General features: G+C 35.2%; 1 protein-coding gene and 1 long non-coding RNA gene across 9 annotated transcripts in view; one reads left to right on the top strand and one right to left on the bottom strand.

Annotated features, from left to right (window-relative positions):
* LOC141505998 (uncharacterized) overlaps positions 1-17,055 on the bottom strand; it is a 285,180-nt gene that overhangs the window by 82,452 nt on the left and 185,673 nt on the right. For 3 of the 8 annotated variants that reach the window (XR_012473743.1, XR_012473740.1, XR_012473744.1), the window contains one exon: positions 1,344-5,098. The exons of 3 other annotated variants lie outside the window; for them this stretch is intronic. This is a non-coding gene — a long non-coding RNA (uncharacterized LOC141505998). Of the gene's footprint in view, positions 1-1,343; positions 5,099-17,055 lie in introns of those variants that run through there. 2 more of the 8 variants (XR_012473745.1, XR_012473746.1) reach the window with 2 other exon arrangements.
* Positions 1-17,055, top strand: part of JAKMIP2 (janus kinase and microtubule interacting protein 2) — a 207,270-nt gene that overhangs the window by 71,142 nt on the left and 119,073 nt on the right.

Below are 17,055 nucleotides of genomic sequence, written 5' to 3'. Positions count from 1 at the left end.
AAATCTTACACTAGCCATTATACCAGTGGGATTAAACTCAAAATAGAAATGGATCTCTCCTGGTTTAAAAACACAAATTAGCATTATTTATGTTGGATTATAGTTTTATTTTGTTAAAAATTTTCCCAATTACATCTTAATCAGATTCAGTCAGTAGGAAGTTTTATCTCTGCAAGTTTACCATCTCTACATTACCTAGATTTTCCACTAAAAAATAATTTAAAGGAGGGAAGGTTGACACTAATCTCTGGGACCTCTGGAAATGGCTAGTCCTGGTGATGGGACCTGAGCTGGGCCTTGAAAGAAGCTCAGAGTTTCAAAAAAGAGGAGATTAAAGAGAGAGAGAGAGTATTCCAAACATGATAGGTCAACCTGTACCAAGATAGGGAAATGGAAGATCAATCTTCTCTGGAGTACAGCAAGAAGGTCAGTTTTTCTGGAATATAGCATGAATGATGGGGAGGAATATGTAATCAATACAGAAAGACAGGTTGGAACTAGATGAAGAATGACTTTAAATGCTAAATGCAGCAGAAACCAATGTCTGGTCTTCAAGAAGGAACTTTAGATCATCATTCAAGTATTATACTAAAATATGCCAATTATTGGTTTCAAACCATTAATATATTAATATAATAATGTACTCTCTTATAAATGAGAAATTATTTCTCTTTCATCTTGAAATTCCCAGTGCCTAGCACAATACCTTGAATATATTAGGTGTTAAATATTTCTTGAATCAAACTGAATTAAATTGGCAAAACTAATGTAAGCCCAATCAGTATGAAAACACTCTCTGGTTATTCTTTTCAAGAATTAGCATTACTTTGTCCTTAGATTCAAGGTTATTGTCTACCAGAAGTTGTACTAAGTTTCACAGTCACACCTCATGTCAATCAACTTCTGTAGAAATTTAGTTTTTAGTAGTCTTAGTTTTCATTTGTTTAAGTGTATCTATGAATAGGTATTTATGTATATGGATGTGCCTAGATATATGCATACATATAGAAAGCTATCATGCAAAATAGGATGATATACACACTCATAAATGAACATATGTGTATAAATAAATTAATATATAGCTATGCATATGGATATGTTGTATTTGTATGTATATAATGCAAAATAGGATGTGTATAAATATATATGTATATAATTATATATGTGTGTACATGCTCTATGCATACAGATTACACATATACTTATGTATATGTACACATATGTATAAATATACTTTATACTTATAGTATAAGTGTAAATTCTTTCTAAATACACATATATAGATACCATATAGAGAGTGTATATATATATATATATATATATATATGTGTGTGTGTGTGTGTGTGTGTGCATGTGTGGATATATGTACATATATTTTTATATATCATCCTATTTTGCATTATAATTTTGTGGGTTATTTCAACCCTTTGTTAGACTGTGTGTTCCATGAGGGCAGGGATTACAAATTAGCTAAAATTATATCTTGACATGGAAAAAGTTCTGCATGTAGTAGATGCTTAATAGTTTTATTATTATTATTTCATTCTCATTTTTTCTGAATGGGATTCAGAAAGAAATGGTCCTGGGACAAATAGCCATTTTGTTATTATTCTTTTAATATTCTAAGAATTCTTGCACAGGTGAATGAAATTGTTCTGTTTTTAGCTGAAAAAAATTATTAAGATATAAGATTAAGTTCTATAGGTTTACTGAAAACATCTGTGATACAGTAAGTACTGCCTCATTCTGTTCCCATGTTATTTTCATCTCTATTAGATTTCTGCGTTTCTAAAAGTTCTTGTTTCATTAACTTGGTGAATTTTTGCATTCTGTATAGTGATGTATATTTTTAAATTGTTCTTAAATTGTATGTATCAATGTTACATACAAGGGACTGTGGAGAACAGTAGGTCTTTGCAAATGATCTGATCCTAGTATGGCTTATTAGTTGAATACCCTGGTTTCAAGAATTTGTCATCTCTCAATATATTAAAGACAACAAACTTATGATGTCTAATTCTAACTTTGAGGTTGGTAAATATTCAGTAGATGATACATTTTTCAAAGCTTATGAATCTTTTCTGCTATTTCCTTGCATAATTTTCATTGATCATTAATTCTGGGTTCCTTAAGGATAGCCATTCTTCAGTTTCAGGAGGGCAATAGTCTGTTCCTCAATTGCTGTCACAAATGCTTTCATTTCCACAAACAAATCTTTATGGTTCAACCATTTGTTCAATGTCTCTTGGTTCACTAGTTTTGATCAAGTTCATGAAGCTATTGCCTCTTAAAGGGTCTTTTAATTCTTTTTGGTTGGATTTGACACAGAGCCATGTATCTGCTATGGATTTTTATAGTTTGGGGAAATGATGTCTGTTCAAAACTGTTTCTATTTATTTTACCTACTTATAATATACAATAAAATTATCATCAAGCCTAAATTCCTAATGTGTTGGGGGAAACAAGTAGGTGATGGGTCCTGAATTTCATTAGCATTGCATGGTTTTTTATTTGATACTTTCCAAATCTGTTATGGTATATTTTAAGTTTTCTATAGAACACATTAAAACTAGTATTGGATAGTTGTTAATTGTTTTAAATGTCTTCTTCCATTCAGCTTTGATATCTCTTAGGGTATTTAATCCCAAACTTCTTTTTGATATAGTATGTTCAATATATCTTGTCTGGAGGATACCAAAGTATTTGTAGATCTTGCCTTCATTCATTTGTTCAATGTGATCTATAGAGTCAAGCTTGAAGTTTGGAATGTCTATCTTTCTTTGGTGTATTTAAGAATTTTAAACTTTGTAAGTCTAAATAATACTTGAATTTCATTGGAGAAAGATTCCATGAGAAAGCTGTTTAATATGGTTTTTAGTGGAGTCATGTAGTTTAGTGTTATCCAGGTAGATGAAAAAATTAATGATATTTTAGTTCAATTCTTTAATTTGAAAGTCACATTTAGATCTCTGTAAGAGAAATAGAATTAATTTAAGTTTAGACAGAAGTATAATGGACTTAAATGATTTCCCTAAAAATGCCATATTTTATATGAATTGTACTTTTTTATGGTAGTGAAACATTTTAAATAAAGGAACAATTTTCCATGTGGGCATCAAATACTCAATGAATCTTACTGGGCTTGAATATACTTTATATGTTGACAGTACATGAATAAGTCATGAGAGTGAAATTGAGTCAAGGCATTGTAATAATAAACATATGGTCATATAAATGTATAGCAGTTTTGGGTAGCTTAATAATTACTGAATTGATATTAAGTTGCTATATATACTCTTGGGACTTTCTGGCCCATTCTTTTTGCTACTCAGTCAATATATTGCTTTCTTATGCATTTGTGGATTTTTAAATTAGTGAAACAAGCTGTGTATGCTTTAAATAGAGTTCACAAACATGTAATTGGCTTATATTTGGAGGGGTTGCTGATAGCCTTATCTTTTGGTAATAGATGTTTGATCCCTTCTTTTAAGAAAGGCAAATCATGCTTGGATCTGAAGGGAAGTTTAGATAAAGACCTTTGCCAATCGTTCATGAGTTAATGAATCAATCATCTAACTGGATGGATCTTATTGAGCGCCCCCCCCCATTCTTCATGGGTTGGCAGAGAAGCTAATTTTAGAAAATTCTCTTGTTATTACTATTCTGTCATTCGTAATATTATTTATGCAATATTATGATCATCAGTTTTTCTCTTTCTCATTCCATCCCAACTTGCATTTCCTTTTCCTTAGACAACTTTTAAGATCAAAAGTTTGCCACATCCTTCCTTGTGGTTTCTCTCTTGCCACTGATTTCTTTATTTCTCAAGGCTCTGTAGTAAAGATATTTATAGATGTGGAATTGATTTTGTTCTTTGAATTGTTGTTACTTTTATAAAATAAATCACCTTTGCCTGTTTACTTACATTGTTATTCCTTAAGAAAAGCTAGAATTAATGATTTGAACCCCAGAGTTCAACTCTAATCCAACCCTCTCATTTTACAGATGGAGAAATAAAATCTAGAGAAGGGATGTCCAAGATCACACAAGTAGTAGACAGTTAAGACCAGTTTTTAAATGAAGGTCCTCTGACAGCAAATCAAATACTCCTCTTCTGAAATGAATTTGTTTTTCTTTCACTAAAATATTAATTCTTGAAGACGGAACTTAATCCAGGACTCCACTTTCATAGGTTCAAAATCATGAATCTCTCCATATGTTTTCGTTTCATTTCATCCCAGGCTTCTCCTTCTGTCCACATTCTGGACAAATTATTCACTTGGGAAGCTTCAGTCCCACTGGCCTGCTTCTTTTGCAGTCTCTCTGTTTTCTATTTTGGGAAGCCTCTAGGTCAGAGCCCTGTCTTTCCCAAGAAACATCAAAAAGTTGCTACATTAACATAGTACTCTCTTAGAGGCAGAAATGTCAAGAAGTCTGATGATCCTAAACATAACCCCCTTTAAAATCTCCTACTCCTTATATGACTGACTAACTTCATTTGTTCTCTTCCCTCACATTTGTAGTGGAGGTCCTGCTGACTGACATTAATTTGCTTCTGCTCTGTGGATGTGACCACCACATGTTTTTCCAATTGGGATAAAAATAAAATGTCATTCCAAGAGGTATTTGAAGAGCAATCAAGCACATTTTGCTGGCCCAAAATGGCAGCACTAGGAGAAATGAATGAATGAATTAAACTGAAGAAGATTTGAGTTCCATGTTAGGAATACATGATCATGTCTTCAAGGACCTTAGAGACTACTTAGGTCAACTCCCCTCTTGTTTATTTTATAAATGAAGAAACTGAGACCCAGAGAGATTAAGAAAATTGTTCATGGATCTGTAGATCAATTCCTTGTAATACAAGGATTTGAACCCAGATGCTTTGATTCCAAAGCCAGTCCTCTTTGACCATTTTCTTCCAAACTTCTGTTGTCCACAAACTAAAAGACTTGCCTCAGAAGATGGTGAGCTCACCTTCATTAAGTCCTTCAAAGAAGAAATTGAATGACCATTTCTCAGAGACCTTGCAGAGAATTGAATGGTCAGGTAGGGTTTGGAGCAGATGACCTCTGGGCTTCTTTCCAACTCTGATACACTGTAATGCCAAGAGTAGAATAAGTCATGTATATAGATGTGACTTTCTGATAAGGTTATAGACGGGATGAAGCAGAGAAAATAATTTTTACTACTGCTTTCCAAAATCAGGAGTTATCTCTAATACATCATCACTTGACCTTCATCAAAGGCCTAACCATCACCTTTGCCACAGTTTTCCCCTTGTATGAAGTGGGTCCTAAATTTACAAAATAATTTACTAAAATAATATTTATACACACACACATATGTTTATGTATTATTTTGTTGTTCTTGATGTTTAGTCGATTAGTTTTTTCAAGCCTATTTGAGATTTTCTTGTCAGAGACACTGGAATTGGTTGCCATTTCCTTCTCCAGTCATTTTACTGATGAAGAAATTGAGTCATTCAGCTAGTAAGTATTTGGGGACAGATTTGAACCTAAGATTCTCTGTTTACAGGCCTAGCGCTCAGCCACCAAACTGCTTCTGTGAATTATATGCATATATATGTGTATATATAAAACACATATAGATACATACACACATATGTGTATATGTGTGTGTGTAAAATCAAGTCATTGCTCTGACCAAAAATATTCAATGACTTTCTATCACCTAAAGGATAAATTATAAACTCCTTAGACTAGAATCTCAGTTCTTTCACATTCTGGTTCTTATCTTTCTAATCTTCTATTGACACTACATCCCTTAGTCTAAGTTCTAGTCCATCTGAACTACAAGATACTCCCTAATTTCTTCATATTTGAAGTCAAAAGATCTGGTTTGGAATACTGGCTTTGTCACTTCTAAGATTTAAATCCTTAGAGAAGTGATTTAATATCTCTGGATCTCAATTTCCTTCCCCTACAAAATTAAGAAGCTAATCTGAGTGTGATGCTGACAAATCTGTGCATATGTCATTTATGTTCTATAGACTGTGAATTTATTGAGGGCAAAATCTATGTCATTTTTTCTTCTGAGTCTCCAGAACCAAGGAAGCCAGCTGACTATTTCCCCCAGCATTCCAAAATCAGTAATTCTCAAACTGCTCTAATGAAAAATAGAGAATAAATTCGAGTCATTCTGCAGGAGGCTGCCAGCTTTCTCAGCAACTTTTTGTCCTCTTGAACCTACTCTCCCTCCTTTTCTCCACCACAAACATGTATCTCCTCATTCCATTTCCTCACAAAAGGATGTATAAATCCACCTGGTTTCATGTACAGATCCAACTTCTGAAGACACCTCGAAGCCTAGCTGCATCAAAAGAATGCCTCCTGAGCTTTCTTCTTCAGAAGTGCCTTAGAGAAAGCCCATGTCTGAGCCAAAGTTTACATCTTTCTTTGGCATTGCAAGGATTCCCAGAAAGAACATAGTCTCATGGTCTCACAAAATCTAAAAGTTGGAAAAATCCTTTAAAAAAATTCTCTTGTCTCTCATGATAGAAAATGCTATCCACTTCCAAAGAAAGAATTATGGAGTCTGAACGCAGAACTAAATATATTTTTACACTCTTTTGTTTTTGATTTTTCTTTACTTTTCTTTCTTGTGGTTTTTCCCCTTTTGTTCTGATTCTTCTTTCATAACATGATTATTTGGAAATATGTTTAATAGGATTGCACATGAATAACTTAGATTGCTTGCCAGCTTGGGGAAAGAGGAAAAGAAGGAGGAAGGAAGAAAATTTAGAATTCAAAATCTTATGAAAAAAATTAATTTTGAAAATCATCCTTATATGAAATTGGAAAAAAAATATTATTTACAAAACCAAATCATCCAGTCTAACTTCTGATCAGGAACCTCTGATCAGTGATCATCCAGTTTCTGCTTCAAGATCTCTGTTTCTGGCAAATTTATCACCTCTTCAGCAGCCCATACCACTTTTAAAACAGTTTTTGGACCACTTTGGAAGTAACATTAGAGTGCTTATAGTCTTTTAGAACCTGTAGAGATTTTGGAGGCCATCTATTCTAACAACCTCCAATTTATAGAGGAGGAAATCTATAAAAGAAGATGCCAGGATCCAAGACTTAAAGATTAGGAGAATTTATTAGCAACCATTCAGTCCAACTGTTAATTTTGCAAGTGAGGAAACAGAGATCCAGCCAAGTGTATTGTCCATTGTTAAACAAATACTTTATACTGACTAGCATTTGAAACCAGGCCCTCTAATCCCCAAGCTAGTCTTCTCTCCACACTTTTTTGACTCTCAAGGAACAGATGAGGGATTCTAACCTGGGCCTTTAGACTCCCAATCCAGCTGAATGCAATCCAAGGAAAAGATGACATCCCTTGTTTGTCAAATGCAGAAAAAAGCTTTCATCTTGACCTTTTTAAATGCTTTGCTGGAGAAGAAAATTCCTCTAACAGAGAGTCCCAGAATCTCAGAATTGAAAGGAATCTCAAACACCCCATGGTCCAACTCAAACTCAATTCTGAGTCCTCTAAGCATGACCAAACAGCATCAATATTCATTACATAATTTAAAGTTTCCCCCTCTTAAAAAGGAATAAGTAGGACAAGATAATTACTAAAACCCCTTCCACATCTAAAATCTTATGTTCCTATAGTCTCTTTTTTTGTGTCAGGTAACTTCATTTTTAGTCATTAGTAACAATGCTCCTTTTGTGCTGCAACCTCTGTCTTCAACCATTCAGTTTGATAAACATGTCTTAAGCATCTACTAAGTTCCTGGTGCTGTTCAAGGTGCTAGAGGTAGGTACAAACCAAACAGTCCATTTCCTCAGGACCTTACATTCTTCTGGTTGAAAATGACATGTAAACATACAAGTAGATATGCAGGAAGCTATTCTATAAGGTAAAAGAAATGAAGGAACATATTCTAGACATAGGGTAGATCCTGTTCACAGACTCAGACAGATGAAATTTTGTGTGTGGAGAACATGAATAAGGTCAGTTCAGATGGAACATAAAGTACATGGGGGGAGTGATGTGTGAACAATCTATAAATGCAAAGGAAAAAGGCATTAGGAAGCCAATGAAACTTCTTGAGCAGAGGAGTAACCTGGGCAGAAATATTTAGAAATATCAATGTTTTTTACTTTGTGAAAGATGAATTGGAGGTCAGATTTTTGTCAATTTTGACCTGGACTGGAATCCTAAGTCTATTAATTTAGAGTTAGAGGGTGTGGTGGAAAGAAGACTGGCTTTCAAGTCATCTAACCAGGATTCAAATCCTCACTGTCTATTTGTTAACCATGGATCAAGCACCTGACTTCTCTGGACCTCTGTTTCCTCATCTGCAAAGAAGAGGGCAGAGAGCAGAGGCAGGAAGAGAACACTTAGGCTGTTCAATAATAGTCATTAGGTAGGGGCAGCTAGGTGGTGCAGTCAATAGAGCACCAGTCCTGTAGTCAGGAGTACCTGAGTTCAGATCTGAACTAAGACACTTAATAATGACCTAGCTGTGTGGCCTTGGGCAAAGCCACTTAACCCCATTGCCTTGCAAAAAAAAAAAACTAAAAAAATAGTCATTAGGATGACTTATGAAAACAGATCAAGCAGAAGGTGATGACAGTCTGAGCAAGAGTCAAAATGGTTAGAAGAGGAACAGAGAGAGATTTGGGATTTATGGAGAATGGATGGACAGGGCTTGGTAACTGCTCAGATGTGGAAGGATGAAAAGTTCAGGATTAATCCAAGGATGTACAAGTGGATGAATGAATAGAATGATGATGGTGTCCTAGATAAAATAAACTCAATAAACTTCAGGTATAACTGAAAGAATTGTAACCATCTCAGCAGTTACCTCAACCCTAATTTGGCATTTCCCTAGGAATGCAACTCGGGTTCCCTTTAAATAAATTTTACTTTCCTATGTCCTTTTTCTTTTTAGGTTTTTGCAAGACAAATGGGGTTAAGTGGCTTGCCCAAGGCCACACGGCTAGCTAATTATTAAGTGTCTGAGACCAGATTTGAACCCAGGTACTCCTGACTCCAAGGCCGGTGCTTTATCCACTGAGCCACCTAGCCACCCCCCTATGTCCTTTTCAACCTAGGAAGTGTCTTCCATTAGCTATTCTGACTCTTAAATGTTTTTCTCTACTGATTTTTCTTTGAATAAATTATCCATTCTTGCTGCTCATTGCAGCCCTAATAGCCAAGATCATCTATTATCTTTGGTAATCAACTGTCTTTGCTACTGTGGAGGGTGATTGCCTATATGGCCTATGCAGGAGTGTGTCAGTCAGCTTAAACAGACTTGGAAGAACATATACTAAATTTTCACCTGAAGCATTTACATCTTAGAAATACACATTTAATACTTACTTAGCTGCATAACCTTGGACAAGTCACTTAAATCCATTGCCTTGCAAAAAATCAAACAAAAAATACTATAGAAATATGGTTAATAATGCATATGAAACTTAAACATATTCAGTGCGTATATTCAACCTCTGAAGACATGGTTGTTAAACATTTACCTGCCTTTTCTGATGTTAACAAATTGCTCTTCACATCAAACCTATGTACTCATTTAGAAATTACTTGTTATCAACTTTGTATTTACTTATAAAAGGTAAGTTTCCTAAAAGCAGACACTATTTTGTTTTGTCTTTTTATTCCCAGCACCCAACTCAGTTCCTGGCACAGAATACATGTTAAATAAATACTTTTAGAATTAAATGACTCGGGGCGGCTAGGTAGGTGGTACAGTGAATAGAGCAGCGGCCTTGGAGTCAAGAGTGCCTGGGTTCAAATTCGGCCTCAGACACTTAATAATTACCTAGCCGTGTGGCCTTGGGCAAGCCACTTAAACCCATTGCCTTGAAAAATCTAAAAAAAGAAGAACTAAATGACTCATAGACTCTTAGAACTAGTAGAAACATCAGAGAACATCTAATCCAAATTATCCCCAAGCAAAATCCCTAAAAAGTGATTAAACCAGCCTCCAGTTGAAGATCTTTAGTGATGAGTTTACTGTTAAAGCATCTTATTTCACTTTATCATGTGGAATTATTAGAAAATAATGGAAACATATTAGTCCTGGAAGGGACATTAGGAAATAATCTGATCTGGGGTGGCTAGGTGGCCCAGTAGATAAAGCACCTGTCCTGGAGTCAGGAGTACCTGGGTTCAACTTAATAATTACCTAGCTGTGTGGCCTTGGGCAAGCCACTTAACCCCATTTGCCTTGCAAAAACCTAAAAAAAAAATTAAGAAAAAAAAATAATCTGATCATACACTCTTATTTACAGATGTGCAAACAATAGAATCATAACAAAGGTAGGACAAACAAGGGCTTTTTTTCCCTAGGCCTGAAACTTAAAGACTACAAAAATTTCAAATAGTGATTTTTTTTCTAACTTGAATTTTTGTTAAATTTATATGTTGACCACACATGCCTCCCTTCATGATCATAAAACAACTTAGTTTAGCACCTAGTTATCAAGAATAATGAGATCAAATAGGAAGTTAGCAGATGGTCCACATGGTTAATAACACCCATCTGTGAACCACTATAGTAATATATTCCCTCTCCAGTTCAATTGAATTTATCTTAATTACACTATGTACCATTTTCATATGATTAATTACAAAGTTGATTTAAGGATGGCTTCCAGTTGTGTTGTTTGGTCCAGGAGCCAAAATGACTAATTACAGCTCTGAAATTCAGGTCTAAAGAGTTTAAGTGATTTGCCCAAAGTCACAAAACTAAAATTGGCAAAAACTAGGATTCAAATTCAGCTCCTCTGATTGCATTTCCCTTTCCATTATGCCAGGTTGATTCTAAAGTTACAGCAGTAGAAAGGAGCTGAACTAAGAATTCCTCTGCTTCCATATACAGAACTTTTCCTGTTGCCAAGTTGATTCTTATATCCCAAACTTATACTTCTTGGTCCTAATTCTGCTCTCTGAGATGAAGCAAAGCTGAACAAACCTATCTCACCTTGTTCCACTCTCTCTCTCCTAAGCTTCCAGATCAAGATCTAATTTGAGCATCTCTTTTCCTAGTTTCTGTTTGAACTCCCTCATCCTGATCCTAGCCAAGAAACTTTTGTACTCTCTGTCCTTGCGCACAATTTATATATTCATCATACTCAATAGTCTATCCATAATAATGGTCTCCTGATCATTTAGCAGCTTCAGAAATTACAACTTTGTATCACATAAATATGATTAAAATAACTTTTGCTGGGTGGAAGGAGGAAGGAAGGAAATCATAACTTCAATGCACATAAAAACTGAGGTATGGGTTCCATTTCCTACTAGCCCTAGAAAATAGTAATTGGTCATGCATTCTGCCCATGGATGATTTTCTTTTTCAGATTGCCTTCCAATTCTGACACAATTAATCAATATTTCAGAATAGTCAAGAATCTGAAATTTCCTCAGTCTGGGTTATTAATGCACTGAGTAAATTAATAGATTTTTTTTCATTGTGAAGTCTGGAAAATACTTCACTCTGCAGTTCACCTGATGATCCCAACATCTGAACCTAGTTGGGGTGATCCTCTGACAGCAGTTATAGAATTTATCATCATGGCCATGCTTTTAATTAACTAATAAGTCAATTAATCAATATTTATTGAGTGCAGATTATGTTAACTAATGTTTAGATATGCTGTAATTTTCACTGTGAAGGAAATTTGAAATGAAAGGAACTTTGGGATCATCCAGGTCAACCTATACCAGAATGGTAATGCTCTCTATGATAACCTAAGAGAAGCATTCACTTAGTCCCCAACTAAAGTCATCTAATGATAGGGAACTTAATATCCCAGAGAGGCATAAGGGGACATTGAATGTGGCATAGTTCCAAACTGGACCCAACTCATATAGGCTCACAAGAGTAATTGTCAAATTTTCAGTGAACTTACACTTCAGAAATCAATTAATACTACATATTAGGGATGAGTTATTATTTTGTTGATGGCCTAGATTTAAGAAAGTGATGGAAAAAAGATTAATTATCTAAATTAAATTTGAAAGTGTATTTTGTGAACTTTTTTTTTTTCAGAACTGGATATTAAACCTGTACCAGCATATGCCAGACTTGTAATCAGGAAGAACTATACTTAATCTCATCTGGGACACCTATTAGTTATGTGGTCCTGGATAAGTCACTTACCCTTTCTGTGTTGGTACTTCTATATCTCGATTTGACAAATAATAGAGTAGGATTGAATGATAACTGATATCTGCTCTAAGAATTACAATGCCAAGAGTCAGGATTAAATCCCACCTTGATACATATTGACTGTGTGACAGTGGGCAAATTATTTAACCTTTCAATGTTCTAGGTTGCTCTTTAAGGACTATGCAATTCATATGTGGTGCCAACCTATTTTACTTCAAGGAGTTTCCCCATCTCTGAGTTCCTTAAATCTTTGAAATCAAAGATCCAATCAATTCCTATACCTATATACCACCCACTTATAATAAAAACTGTAATAGAATTTTTAAAGCACAGGTTAGATGAGATGACCTCTGAGTTCCCTTCTAGTTCTGAAATTCAGTAAATATGCTTTACTCCCCAAACTCCAATGATTATTCTCTTCCCTGTTCCTTTGGAATAAAATTCAACCAGTGGGCATGGGATTAATAGCTTTCCATAATATGACACCACTATTCAAGTGGTAGTCTTAGCTATATTACATTACAGCTATACTGGCTACCATGTTTCTCTAATGCCTGATACTTTCTGACTTTGTGTCTTTGCTATTTCTCATGTAGGGAATGTCCTTTCTTTCCCTTTCAGTATAATGAATTCCTACATATCTTTTAAAGCTACCTCAATATTCTAAAGTAATCTTGCCCTGATTGCCTTGGTAAGTAATGGTGTTTTCCCAGGATCTGACAAAGATTTGACTTTTACCCTTCTATTGGAGAAGCAAAGATTGACTATGGGGAGGTGAAGGAGAATTACAACCTCTGGAAGGTAAAGGACCTCAGGAAGGCAAAGGCCATGTCTTCTGTAAAATTTTTATTATTTCTCCAGTGCCTAGCACAATACTCTGCCACCAACAGGTTCATATTAAAGGTTGGGAAATGAATAGGGTGTATTTGGAATGACCTGAAAACATAGAGATAATCTGATTTTTGGAATCTATTCCATTGATGCCAAGCACAATGGCATTTTTATTATCTAATGTCAATTATCTCATCTGATAAATTCAATTTAACAAATATGTATTAACTGTGTACTCCTTATGGTAATCATCTTTGCAAGATAAGGTGTTATCACTCATATCAGTAGCTAGAGGAAAGAGTAGTAGATCCCCTGAAGATTATATAACTCATCAAGAACTGGCCTAAAATGAAGAGCCAAGTTCAAATCCCACCTTGATATATATTGACTCTGTGACCATGGGCAAATTACTTAACCTCTCAATGTTTTAGGTCACACTTTAAGGACTATGTATTTCATATGAGGGGCCAAATGCTTTAGTCCCAGTAATTACCTTATCTCTGAGTTCCCTAAACCTGTAAAAGGTCCAGTCCCTGTATCTATGTGCATCCCACCACTGTGTAGTAGAAATAACTAAGGCACAGGTTTGATGAGATGATCTCTGAGTCAAAGTAAAAGGCTAAAAGAACTGTAGCTTTTCTTTTAGGGGGAGGGGCTTATTCAGTATAACATTCCACTATGGATGGAAGGGGAGGAAATGTAGCCCTTTCTGGGCTTATGAACCATAGAATCTCTAGTAGATATTGGACAAGGAATTAGATAATCCTGAAAAATAACGATACCAAAAGGTAAATTGGAAAAAGAAACATGGAGATACTTGCTAGGAAGAAACCAAATTGCAAAGCCTGAGGAGATCAACAGAGAGCAACATTCATAAGAAAGATGATCATGTGGAAAGAAGTGTGATGACTTCAGTAGAAAACATCAACAGCTTTCCATTAACATAGACAAATGTTATTCTTTAGCATGGATCCTGTTCACCATGTCCCTGCATTATGCCCCTGATTACATGTATTCCCCATGTACTTCATTCCTAAGTAGCCCACTGGCCACCCTCAAATGTGTGACTTAAATGCCCTTGTTGTGAAATGTACCTTCAGGCAAGTTGATTTACAAAAAAGAAACACATTGGTGGGGACTGGAAAACTATAGTTTGGAAAGGATTCAGATCTGCAAAGTGCTTAGAAACTGAAGTAACTAACTGGGAGATAATGGATAAGGGATACCCCAGGTACTTCATTTACAGTTTGAATTTCTTCCAGTATTAGCACAGTGTTCTGTACACAGTCAGTACCTAATATATATTTGTTCAATTGAATTTGTCAGATGAGATTATTGACATTAGATAGCAAAATATCATTGTGCCTGGCATTAATGGAATAGATTCCAAAAAACAGGTTCTCCCAATATTTTCAGGGCATCCCAAATCCACTCCATTTCTCATTTCTTATTAAAATAAGAACTTGTTGGTGGCAGAGTATTTGGGGAAGATAAAAAATTTACAGAAAACATGGTCTTTGCCTACTTGAGGTCCTTAACCTTCTGAATTTTGTAATTTAATAAAGAAGAGAATAAATATGCCCTTTCAGAGAGCTACAGTCTAGGGCACTTCCCAGATCTGACATTTAGAGAGGTTCATACAAAGTGCCCTGTGAACATGAGACAGATGCAGTTAGTGAGTGGTCTGGCAGGCTCCCATGCAGATGGTAGTCTTCTACTTTGCTCTTCCCACTCTGCTGTTGTCTATTCTGTCATCAAGGCTGTTTTCTCACCATCACTCAGCCCCATAAATTCTGTGCCCTTCAGAAAGTTAACAATACCACTCAAAGGGAGCTCTAACTGATTTTCCCTGTGGACTAATTAAAGCAGATTGTTTCTAAGTCTGTGCTTGTGTCTGAAATTGGACCCAGATTTGGTGGAGGTTTAGTAACTCTGCAAAAAAGAAAAATGGTGAGCAACATTGCAGGTGTGTGAATATTTTCCATTCAATGCATTAATAGACAAGGAAGCTTCCTTCTCTTTCTTACAACTCTTCCTTTTTGTGAGCCACTGCTTGCCCCAGGCTTTTACATTCATAAACTTGAAATATCTTTGACCCTTTTCTTTCCTTCTCTTCTCATAGCCTCTCAGTTATCCTGTTGATTCCATCCCTCATATTTAGAATGCTAGACTTGGAGTCAGGAAGATAATTTCAAATTTGGCTTCAGACCTTTACAACCTATATGACCCTGGACAAGTTGCTTAATACCTGTCTCAGTTTCCTCATCTGTAAAATGGAGATATTAATGCCCTTGCAACTCAGGATAATTGTGAGGGTAAAATGAGATATTTATAAAGCACTTTGAAAACCTTAAAATGCTAACTATAGAAATACTAGTTATCTTTGTCTCATCCATAAAATAGGGGGCTTTGTATTAGATAACCTCTAAGGGTCTTTTCAAACCTAATGCTATGATCTATGGTTATCTATACCAATTCTAACAAGCAGAGTAATCTTCTCAATGATTTTCTTGACAAAAGTTCATATAGCAATTGCTTGAAGATCTCCGGTAAACCCTCTGTTCTTTTCTTCCATTGAGTGTTAGGAAATTTTTTTTATCTAAAGCCTGGAGCACTAGGTCTGGAGTGTAGGGACTGAGCTTAAATGCTACATCTGCTCTTTATTATTTGAGTAACCTTAGACTCATCACTTTATCCCTCTGGGTCTTCTATTTCCTTCTCTATACTAGGCTAAATAGAATCAAAGTGTTCTTAACTAGGACCAGTGACCTTTTTTTTTTTACATTTTGATAATTGTATCAATATAATTGGCATTTTATCTTATCTTTATCTTATGTATTTAAAAACATTATTCTAAGAAGTTTCCAGAGGTCTCAACAGGATGTGGAATTAAGAAGACCAAAGTCCAAATACTGCTTCAGACATATTCTGACCATGTGACAGTGGCAAATTATTCTCAGTCAGTTTCATCTACAAAATGGAGATTTGTGATAGTACTAATTTTATAGGATTCTTGCAAGGACCAAATGAGATAACATATGTAAAGTATTTTACAAACTTTACTAATATTTTGTTTTTCCCCAATTACATATCAAAACAATATTTAACATTTTTTAAGTTTTGAGTTACAAATTCTATGCCTCACTTCTTCCCTTACTCCCTCCCTGAGATGGGAAGCAATCTGATATAGCTTATAGATGTGCAATTATGCAAAATATTTCCATATTTGTCATTTTGTTCTCTGAAAATATTAAGTACTGTATAATTGTTAACTGTTGTAGTAATATTATTGTTGTTTCCAGTAGATGTTCTTAAAAGTCACTTTTTCTTCTAAATCCTGCAATCTCCCTTGTACTCTAGTATACCTCAGAAATTCTTGGTGACTGCAAATACACATCATTCTACTCCATTTATCACTAGGATTCTGTAGCTATTCATGTCCAATGGCATTCATCCTATATTGGTCAACTTTTTGGAATTAGACTTCATTCCATTTAACTGTGCTGGTTCTTAATCAGCAGATGCATAGTCCCTCACTAGATCTGTACTGGAATCTCTTTCAGTATAGTTGGTCCAGCCTAGGCTTTTGCCCTATTGTCATCCTCACCATTCCTGCTCAGTGGAAAATGATCCTTGGGGATAGGAACTGTTGTCTTTTTTTTCTTTTTTGTATCCCTAACCCCTACCACAGATTCTGACATGTAATAAATGCTTGATATTTTTTAAAAAATTTTTTCATTAGCATTGTAGGAATTCTTTATTTGTTGTTCAGTTGTTTTAATTGTGTGCAACTCCTCATGTCCAATTCCATTTGAGGTTTGCTTGACTAAGATACTGTAGTGGTTTGCCATTTCCTTCTCCAGCTCATTTTGGAGTTAAGAAAACAGGTTAAGTAATCTGCCCAAGACCACACAGATCATAAATGCCTGGGATCAGTTTCCTCATCTGTAAAATGGAGATATTAATGCCCTTGCAACTCAGGATAATTGTGAAGATAAAATGAGGAAGAATATTTTTGACTCCAGACCAGGCACCACTGTGCCACC

The sequence above is a fragment of the Macrotis lagotis genome, chromosome 1 (assembly GCF_037893015.1).
Source record: "Macrotis lagotis isolate mMagLag1 chromosome 1, bilby.v1.9.chrom.fasta, whole genome shotgun sequence".
Classification (NCBI taxonomy): domain Eukaryota; kingdom Metazoa; phylum Chordata; class Mammalia; order Peramelemorphia; family Peramelidae; genus Macrotis; species Macrotis lagotis.
This window is presented reverse-complemented; position numbering and strand designations above follow the sequence as displayed.